This window comes from Lygodium microphyllum, chromosome 23 (assembly GCF_053477565.2).
Source record: "Lygodium microphyllum isolate KBCC chromosome 23, Lygodium_microphyllum_v1.1.10, whole genome shotgun sequence".
Lineage (NCBI taxonomy): Eukaryota > Viridiplantae > Streptophyta > Polypodiopsida > Schizaeales > Lygodiaceae > Lygodium > Lygodium microphyllum.
In genome coordinates this window covers 134246984-134256531 of record NC_141157.1, presented here as the reverse complement: position 1 = coordinate 134256531, position 9548 = coordinate 134246984, and positions in this window count along the sequence as shown.

Here is a 9548-nt window from a genome sequence, read left to right as displayed (position 1 = left end):
AAAGTGGTTTGCATGCTGTCATACCATACTTAGACAACATATCCAAGCCATACTGTCTTTGGGACAGCCATATACCATTATCACATCTGATTATCTCAATGCCAAGGAAGTACCTTAGCTCACCTAAATCCTTCATCTCAAACTTCTTCTTCAAAAATTCCTCGACTTCAACAATCCCATTATCACTATCACCTGTAATAATCAAGTCATCCACATAGATGACTATGATGACCAAACCTGCATCTCCCTTTTTTACATAAAGTGAGTGATTAGCATCAGAAACATAAAAGCCAATATTGACAAGATACTCTCTGATCTTGTCAGGCCATGCTCTAGGTGCTTGCTTGAGCCCATAGAGCGCCTTCTTCAACCTGCACACATAGGTGGGATGCTCTAAATCTTCATAACCTGTTGGCTGATCCATATACACTTCTTCCTGCAAATCACCATGCAAGAAGGCATTCTTCACATCCATTTGCTGCAACCTCCAACCTTTGGCTGCTGCCAAAGCAATCACACATTTGACAGTTGCCATCCTAGCAACTGGACTGAAGGTTTCTTCATAATCTATGCCATATGTCTGGGCATAGCCTTTTGCAACCAGCCTAGCTTTGTACCTACTAATAGAACCATCTGCATTATGCTTAATCTCATAAACCCACTTACATCCAATAGCTTTCTTGCCTTTCATCAATGATACTAGATCCCAAGTCTTATTGGCCTCTAATGCAGCCATCTCCTCATCCATTGTTGCATCCCAATGAGCATGACCAACAGCCTCCTCAAAACATGTGGGCTCAACATCCTTAATCACTTCCACCATATAAGCATAATGGTGAGCTACATAACCTTCAAAACCAAATCTATTAACAGGGTATCTCACCCTGCTAGACACCTGCGTATCACTGGATCACTCAATGGAGTCTTTGCATTGATGCATGCTCTCTGCACATCTGGAGTCCTCACTGAAGGAATGCCAAGCTCATCATCCAAGCTCTCTGAGCCACTGGAGTCTCCATCAAGAACTGTATCAATGCCATCTGACACTTTATTCTTTCCTTTGTCTTTACTTGTAGTGCTACTAGATACACTTGAAGATGTAGAGATACTCCTTAGTCTCCCAGACCAAGGACTACTAGATGATGTCTCTGGTCCACTAAGAGTCCGTGATTCTTGCTTTTCAGCCTGCACATGAGTGTCATGATCATCATCATCATCCAATGCATCACCACTAGATGCATACCAAGTGCTCATTTAATTAAAGATAACATCCTTGCTCACTCTGAACTTACATGTGACAGGGTTATAACAGCGATACCCTTTTTGCTCTAAAGAGTATCCAAGAAAGACACACTTTTCAGCCTTTGGATCCAGTTTCTTTCGCAACTCATCTGGCACATGAACATATGCAATACAATCAAACACTTTTAAGTGTGAGACATCAGGCTTCTTACCTGTAAAACATTCTTCGGGGGTCATACCATGAACTGCAGCTATGGGAGTTCTGCTCATAATATAAATAGCAGTATGAACAGCCTCAGACCAAAAATGCTTAGGCATATTCTTTTCAGCCATCAAGGCACGTGCAACTTGTGTAATATGCCTGTTTTTCCTTTCTGCAACCCCATTTTAATGTGGGGTATACCTGCATGTGAAGTGTCTCTTTATCCCATGAGATCTCAGAAAATCACTGAACTCATTCGAGAGGTACTCTCCCCCTCCATCTGACCTCAAGCACTTTACTTTCAGGCCCGTTGCTCTTTCAACTGCAGCCTTGAAAGTTCTAAAGTGCTCAAATACTTCACTCTTTTCCTTCATATAATATATCCACAGCTTTCTAGAACAATCATCAATGAACATGACAAAGTATGAACTGCCTCCAAGAGATACATTTTGTGTAGGCCCCCAAATATCTGTATGCACAACATCAAGGATATTTCTACTTACATCTCTGTCATGTGAAAAGGGTTGTCTTGCCTGCTTACCAAACTGACATGCTTCGCATATCTTATGAAATTCTGCAATTCTAAATGTAGGCAAACCTGTAACCAACCCTTTGGACTGCATTAATTTTAGTCTTTGTACATTTGCATGTCCAATGCGTTTGTGCCAAATTTCAATATCTACAACAACACCTTTTCCTTTAGCATACATAGCAGCATTCATAGTAGGAATTCCAGCATCTAGAGTAAACATACATCCAATTCTACTTCCCTTTGCAACCAACCTAGACTTGTCATTGAAGTCTTCTACAAAGCAACCCTTTGCATTAAATCTGGCTTGCAGCCCTTGCTCTACCATCTGACCGACTGACACCAAGTTCTTTGTAATACATGGCACATGTAATACATTTGAAAGACTCTTTGTCTTACCATCATGCAAGGACAAGGAAACTTTTCCAATGTGTGAAATTGGGTGGCATGAATCATCACCCATCTGCACATAACTTGTATTTTGCAAATCTTGCATCTCTCCAAACCATTCTGCATGGCTGGTCATATGATTGGATGCACCTAACTCAACATACCAAACATCATCATGCGTTCCCTTTCCTGTAACAACATTCAACATATGCTGCATAACAAACAGACGTTCATTTGCATGACATCCAATGTTTGAGATGTAGAGCTAGGCATAGTCACAACAAGGTGATCAAAATACTAAGTATATGCAAATGACCAATCCAAAATATATTATTGGAATAATACCAATACATCTATTTGCTATAGAAAGTGATAGTGACACAAGACTATAGGACCAACTAATGCTAGATCACAGAATTGTCATGAGTACAAGACAACCGCATGATACAAGGCAATAGTTGTAGTACTACTAGAGGTGGGGGTTATGAACAATATAAGAGTGTCTCTACTAATAGAGAGCACTTAGGATGCCAATCAAGAGAGACTAGTTAAAGGGACTTGAGATGAATGAAGCATGAGAGTCCTTAACCCTTGAACTCTAGGACTATGCAGGCACTTGTAACCCTTGATCACTTTCATTCCCTTCCTTATATAATCTATCACATGTGTGACATTTTCTCTGCCCATGTGCCCTGCTAGATATACCCATTAGCTTATTATTGCGCCATTGGTATCTCCTAGATTTAAAGACTGCTAGCTACCACCACCTTTAACACTAGCACACACAATGGACTCAGACCCACAAAATTTACTCACTGATGTTACCCTTATCCTTTGTATTAGGTGTATCATGATCCTCAATTTGGTCCAAGGTGGAATGAAAAGGGCCAAAGGTGGAATGGGAGGTAGCAACCAGGGGTGGGGTGGGTTGGGGTTTGGTGGTGGCCAACAGTCAGGTTGTGCCACAGGCTGGGAGGTGGGTGCTAGAGTGGTGATAGGGGGGTATACTAGAGGTGGTGTTGTTGCAGCCAAAGGTCCATGCAAGTCTAGAGAGGGGTCTATGGAACATTGTGGTAGATGAGCTCCATTTTCCATCTTCTCCAAGTAGATAGCTCCAAGTTAGATTTGCTACTGAAGTTGGTCATGTTTGAAGGTAATTTAGATGGGTGGGCCTAGACTCATTCAAGTTTCGGTTTATGTTTGGACTCAACACTTAGGAGGGCATAGATCTAGTGCCATCGCTTAAGAGAGAGGGCTTCAAACTGGGTTAGGTGTGCCAATAGTTAGGTCATATTGAGATATTGGCAATCACACTTAGCTTAGTCTCTTTGTATGGAGCAGTGTGGGCTCAGGATGCAAAATCCAATATGCGCAATGGTGGAAAGTGCATCCTAGTCTATTCCTATAAAGCATTGTACCTGCTCTCTATTTGAATGCAATGTCATAGTACTTTTGTACTTCCAGCAAAAAGTCTGTGTCATTGTCAATTCACTACACAAGATTGTGTTTATGAGTCCAAGATTCCATCGTGGAACCTAATTCACTTGTGTAACATTTGGTCTTGATGTCTGTTACCTCATGAGCCCACTCTTCCTCTTTCAATGTCCATAGCCATGCTCTAGATCCGACATTTTCTACATGGTATCAGAGCTTAGTTGGGCATGGCTCATCTCTACAAATCACTCCTTCATCTCCTCTCAATCTTTGGTTAGCTTAGCTTGACATAAACCCTTCATCCTCCACCTCCATCTTCACTCTATCTCTCTTGGCTGGTTGCCATAGACAACACCTACCTACCTTTGTTGGAGCAGCCATAACTCTTCAATTAGGTTATATCTCTTCAAGATTTCTTCTTGAGAGAGTTGTTCTTTAGGTCAAGGCGCATCTTTCTAGCCCAAAATTTCCTAACATTGTGCAACATACAGCCCGACATTGTTGAAAAACATAGATTTGGCGCAAATTTCAGTGCTCTAAATTGGATATATTCTCTCTCCTATTATGAGCATTATTCCACAAGCTACCATAGGGCATTTGTTGTCATATAGGTGACTTACTTCAGCTAGGAGGGCTTGAGAAAATTCCACTCCAAGAGAGAGATATTATAAGATTACTTAGAGGTGGTACTGTAGCCATAGCCACTTACCTTCAAGCTCATTTTTTCCTTCAAATTTCTCTCTCTTGCCAAACCAAAGCTCTGTTACTTTGATCCACTATGAATTGAGGTTTTCAACAAGATTTCAATATCCAACAAGAAAGCCTTGGAAAGCTTTTGAAATTTTGAAGCTTTCACTGAAGCATAGTGAAATTTTATGCTACCATTGCTTGTGTTTTTCAACACACTGCAACTCAACTTGGTTACTGATCAACCTCAATCAAGTGAAGCCATTTTGAAGCTATTTCCAGCTAGCATTTCCCATCAAATCAGTAAGGAGGGGAGAAATCCAAGCATCAAAGCATCAAACTCAAGTGCCTGAAAGCATACTATCTATTGATACTTATCAAGTGTTATTTGACACTATATTCATTGTGTCTCTTGAAACAATTAAATCTTTTATTGCTCAAATTTGAGTGTTTTGGTGCTGATTTGCTATTGAATGGGCAAAGACTCTCCAACTGTTCGGTTCAAAGGGGTTAGGTTTCACACCTGGCAAACCTGCATCAAGCTCATTCTGATGAAGAAGGGTCTTTGGGCCATTACTAATGGCAAGGAGAAGAAGCATTGAGATGCAGACCTTGTAGTTACTTGGAAAAAGAATGATGACAAAGCACATGCCATCATTAAGTTGGAATTGGATGACAGCTACATCCACCATGTCGATACCTGTGAAACCTCTAATGATACATGAAAGAGATTAGATACTTCGTTTGGTGCATAATCAAAGTCATCTAAGTATGGATTATTGATTGAAATTTTTAGACTAGATATGAAATCAAACACATCTCTTGCAACTCACTTAAACTACATGGAAAGTCTCTTAACTCAGCTTGCAGGAATGTGTCAACTACATTGATCAACATGCCTAGTCCTAAACTAGTCGACATTAAGGCCTTCCTGCTAGAAGAATAAAAGAAGGTAAAATCCAAAGAAGAACCAAGTACCTCTAAAGATGAACAAATGTTATATGTAGGTACTAGGTACAAGGGTAAGAAAGATCAACTGGTATGTGACTTTTGCAAAAGGATTGAGTGTTAGATATGCTCAATGGCCCACCCTCATAAGGTGCCACCAATGATCCATGGTGCTCAAAGTTGTAAGCCCCCCATTATGAGGAGAAGCTAAATGTGAGCCTGGATATTGGTTGAGTCCTGACTTGTATGTCAGATGAGGTTTATGTGACCAAATGGCAAAAAGGTGATTGTTGTGGGTCTAATCTTTGGGTTAGACGGAGTTGTTAAGCTGGTAGCAACTTGAGGCACATTGCATCGAGTTGCGGGGTAAGGGAGTTATCAGGGGCCCTAGCCAATGATAAAGGGAATATTCCCTAGCCAACTAGTGGAGGTGCACATGGAAGGTCAACAGACACATGGGCATATGGAAGGTCAACAGACACATGTGCACATGGAAGGTCAATAGACACATGTGCACATGGAAAGTCAAGAGACACAGGTGCATATGGAAGATCACCCATCATGACCCCCGTCACAAGCTATAAAAGGCATATCCATTCACAGTTTTCATCATCTATCTTTCACCCAGTCAGAGTTGTTCCAACTAGCCTTAAGCTCTTCACCTATCTTCTGTCTAGATCACTATCTAAGCTTCACAGTGGAAGCGTACAGGTGGACATAGCCATCTTTGTATCGGTTGTTTGGAGCTAAAGAATTTTCTTATTCTCCTCTTATTTGTTGTGTACTCTTTATCTCTTTCTCAAATTCTGTTCATAGCGCCCTGTAATAATTTTTACATGGTATTAGAGCCCAGGGGGCTCTAGGGATTGAAGAGTGTGCAAGAGGCAAAGGCTTCAACAGCAAAGAGGAATGATGTTGTCTTCCAGAAGCGGTTTCGACGCATCAAGAAGTGGTGCAGGAGGTGGTGGTGTTGTATCGGCTATTCGAACACTGAGGATTCGTCCACCAACCTTCAGCGAAGGCAAGTTAGATGGTATAAACTACACCTTGTGGAAGTTCAAAATTACAACTATCCTTGATTCTTATGAGTTTTTAGAGACTATGTTGGGGACTGATGCAGAACCACAGCCTACCCTCAACCCATCAAATACTAGTGTGATGATACCTTTGAATGCAGATATTCTATGAGCTTGGAAACAAAGGAATGTAGATGCATTGTGTGCCTTAGTTGCAAGTTGTTCTGACATGTTGTGACTTTGATTTAGCATACAACCAAAGCATCAGAGGCTTGGAATGTATTGAGGAGTCAGTAATGAAACACGAAACCAAACAAGGATTCAAAACTTGGAGAATCAACTAGCAACAGAGAAGTTTGTTGAAGGAGAGAGATGGCTAGCATTGGGATACAAAAGACTAGCAAGGAGCTAGCTCGGAGGTGTCTTCAGATTTCTCCACAAAAGTTTGATGGACTAGTAACTACCCTTAATAATCAGGTGAGATCTCAAGCTTTGACTTTTGAGGAGTTTTGTGCATTATTGATGGAGGAGGAGTTGAGGCTAAAAGCCCAAGAAGGAAGCAACAATGGAGATGATGCATTCTCTACCAATGCAAAAGGCAAAGGTGGTTCCTCCACCAAAAATGATAGTGACAAAAAGAAGAAGGGTGGTAAGAAGTAGTTTCAAGGAGAGTGCTTCTACTACAAGAAGAAAGGACATGCAATCGCAAATTATTATGTCAAGAAGGCATATGAAAAGAATGGTACCCTTAAAAGTAAAGGGAAAGAGACAACCAATACAACTGAAGCAGAGTCGGAGTTATTCATGGAGACTATTGAGGAAGTGTGCTCGGCATAGGAAGAATCTACCACTGACTCATGGGTGTTGGAGAGTGGGGCCTCCCATCACATGACCAACAAGAAAAGTCTATATAGTTCTTTGTAGCCTCTACAAGAATCTATCATTGTAATGGTCGGAAATGATGCAAAATGCCTTGCTGTGGGCACATATACTATTTCTTTTGTTGCTGCAAATGGTGAAGTCAAAAAGCTTTCCAATGTGTTGTACGTTCCCAAAATTAGGAGAAATCTATTATTAGTTGATGCCACAACTGATCTTGGACATGAAGTGAGGTTCAAGAAGACAAGTGCAGAAATTCTCGACAGTGCTGGCAAAGTTGTTGGCAAAGGAGAAAGAAGGAACAACCTGTATGAGCTAAGTGCTCTTACAGCCACCCACTGTTGGAGTGGGCACAAGTAAGCTTTAGCATAAAAGGTTTGGACACATCGTATTTGCAGTGTTAACGGAGATGCACAAGCAAGGCATGGTTGCTCACCTACTTGTGGTGACTGTATTGAAGGAACCATGTGAAGCTTGTATGATGGGCAAGCAACAAAGAAAGGCATTTCCACATGAAAGCAAGAATAGAGTACAGGCTCCTCTAGAGTTGGTGCATGCTGACTTGTGCGATAAGATGCCTACACAGGCCTTGGGGGATCTTCTTATTTTATGTTGATTGTCGATGACTATCGTTGGAAGATATGGGTGTACTTCCTTCATGACAAGGCTCAAGCTTTTGGTAAGTTTAAAGAATGGCTAAAAATTGTTGAGAATGAAACTAGAAAAAGTGTGAAGAAATTTAGAATAGATGGTGGTGGTGAGTTCAACTCAAAGGAGTTTGAAGACTTTTGCAAGAGCAAAGAGATCAAGCGCCAATTAACAATGCCTCACACACCTTAGCAGAACGGTGTTGTGGAATGCATGAATTGCACCATTATGGAGATGGCAAGATGCATGCTAAAGGGCAAGGGATTGCCTAACCATTTTTGGGTTGAAGCTATTAATATTACAGTCTACATTCTAAATCAGAGCTACAGAAAGGCTCTCAAGGGAAAAACACCTCATGAGGCTTACACTGGTAAGAAACCATCTATCTCATATTTCAGAATTTTTGGATGTGAATGTTATGCACATGTTTCAGATGAGAAGAGAAACAAGTTAAAACCAAAAAGTAGAAAATGTATCTTCTTGGGTTATAGTGATGAGTAGAAGACTTACAAATTATATGACCAAGAGGCAAAGAAGATCATCGTGAGCCGTGATGTGGTGTTCAAGGAGCAGCCATATACATTGGAGGAGGAGAAGGCAAGTTCTTCCACTTTATCATCAAGTGAAGAAGTAGTCCACTATGAACCTATCCTAAGAGCTGTCCCTATCCTTAAGGAGGAGAAAGCATCATCTTCGAATGATGAGGAAAAAGTTCACCAACTTGACATCACCCCACTGGAAAAGCCATTGCATGTTTGGTGAAGCAGCTCTATGACCACAATAATCCTATGCCTACATCTGTTGAGGAGAAGGCAGACAGACCAAGGAGGTCTCAGAGAATAGAGGAGCAAGGGAGGGCTTTTTATCACATAGTCAATATGGCCTTGATGACTGAGATTATGAGAGAAGTAAAGGATCCAATTGGCTTAGAAGAAGCACTTGTAGATCTAGCATGGAAGCAAGCCGAGTATGATAGTATAATGAAGAATGACACTTGGGAGGTAGTGGATTGGCCAGCAAAGTGGAAGGTTATTGACACCAAGTGGATCTGGAAGGTAAAGTACAAGGCTGATGGTACCTTAGAAAAGTACAAAGCCAGACTAGTTGCACAGGGATTGTCACAGGTTGAAGGGTTTGATTTTCAAGAGTCATTTTCCCCAACGGCTAGAATGACCACTATTTGCACAGTACTTGTAGTGGCCGCCCACAAGGAGTGGCCAGTTTACCAAATGTATATTAAGTTATTGTTCTTAAATGGTGACCTTAAGGAGGAGGTGTACGTGGCTCAGCCACTAGGGTTTGAGGCCCCCCATTTTGAGAACAAAGTGTGTAAGTTGAAGAAGGCATTGTATGGGCTGAAACAAGCCCCTAGAGCATGGTACCAACACATAGATAACAACTTTTTAAGCTTAAACTTCAAAAGATGTGCCTTAGTTTCTAACTTGTATGTTTACAGGGATGGTGAAAAGTCTGAAGTGATTGTCCTATATGTGCAAGACCTTCTTATTACAGGTGACTATGAAGATATGATCAACCAAACTCGAAAGACTTTGAGTGCTGAGTTTGAAATGAC